The following is a 1,415-nucleotide window of genomic DNA, read 5'->3' on the forward strand; positions in this document are numbered from 1 at the left end:
GGCGGCAGCCTGACCCCCGGCCGAGGCGGGGGGCGCACTCTCCCTTGCGTAAGGGTCCGGATTTGCCCCGGAAAGTGCCCCCGACGGCCTCCCGACCCGGGTGCCTGCAGGGCGGGGGGAAAGGGTAGTCCCAGCCGCAGGAAATCATTAACCAAAAGACTTAGCCGTCGGGGCAGAGGCTAAGACCCGGGCTGGTGAAATCATTAACCAAAAGGAATGCACCCTTTTCCGAAAGTGCAGGCCGAAATAAGGCGAGCCTTGGGCCGGGAAGGCCAAAACCCCCAACTCATGGAAGTGTATGGGGTCGGACTCGGCGACTTTCCCGGGCCCCGAGTTGACCTTTCCCCACGGGGGCGGTCAAGTTGCTCCCGCCAAGAGGGCACGTTGCATTTGCTGCCGCTCTAGTCCCCGGGCTAGTTAATCAGTTGCCGTCGGAAGTCCCGATGCCGAAATGAAAAATGGCCGTTGCGGCGATTTGGCGCCTCATTTTCGGAAGGACTACCGGCAGGCAACCCGCCGAATTGACACTTGCGATTCGGGTGGCTGGGGGTTGGCGGGGTACCCGGAGATTTTCGGGAACTCGATTTTCAGAACTTTTGCTGGCAGCGGTTGCACTTGCAAAGTGGCCGAAGAAGTGCTCCCTCAAGGAAGGACCTTCTTTTGAAATAAAAGACCTTCCGAAGAGTGCCTGGAAGTCATTTATGAGCATTTAAGGGTAAATCTGGCGGACTTTCCATGCTCTGTTGCCGGCTCTGAAATATCGCACAGTTGGGTCTAGGCCGGTAGACTGGCTGTGAAAACAGACAAAGTGTTTTGGCGAGCGAGAGAAAACAAGGCCTTGGAACAGATTGGGGGGTGCGGAGGCACACCACACCCACAGGAAAAGAATTAATGAAAAAAAAACCAAAGTCTATGACATGTCTGTTGGTACAGTGAGAAAAGCAAAGAAGGGAGGCTGCGATGGCAGAGCAAAGCCGACCTTCATACAGATATACATGTCAAAGAAAGAAACTATGCCCGCAAAAGACTTGGTGCGAAATAACAAGGCTCCTTGTGAACGGTTATCTTTGTCTGTCAGGCGCAGATTGTGGCGGCGTCGCCTGGTTTCCTTGGGTTGCACTACATGTATGTCCTATTCTCAAACGAAAAGTGCGTGCCCAGAATTTTGTCCAAGTTAGGCGACGCACGCCGGCTGGCATCACCTCTCCGTGCGAGCGCCGAAAGCTTTGGTCGACCTGTTTGGCTACGCTGGTCGCGGTTGCTCCTTACAGTCATGGGGACGGAAAACCGATGCGAGTTGACCAGGCGACGTCAACCAAGTTGCATGCTTTCTCCCCCCCCCCCGCCGCCGCCAACCCCACACTGTGTGAAAGGAAAAAAAAAGTGCGTGCCCAGGTCACTCGATCGATACGGCG

Source organism: Heterodontus francisci, unplaced genomic scaffold (assembly GCF_036365525.1).
Source record: "Heterodontus francisci isolate sHetFra1 unplaced genomic scaffold, sHetFra1.hap1 HAP1_SCAFFOLD_1730, whole genome shotgun sequence".
In the NCBI taxonomy this organism is placed as follows: Eukaryota; Metazoa; Chordata; class Chondrichthyes; order Heterodontiformes; family Heterodontidae; genus Heterodontus; species Heterodontus francisci.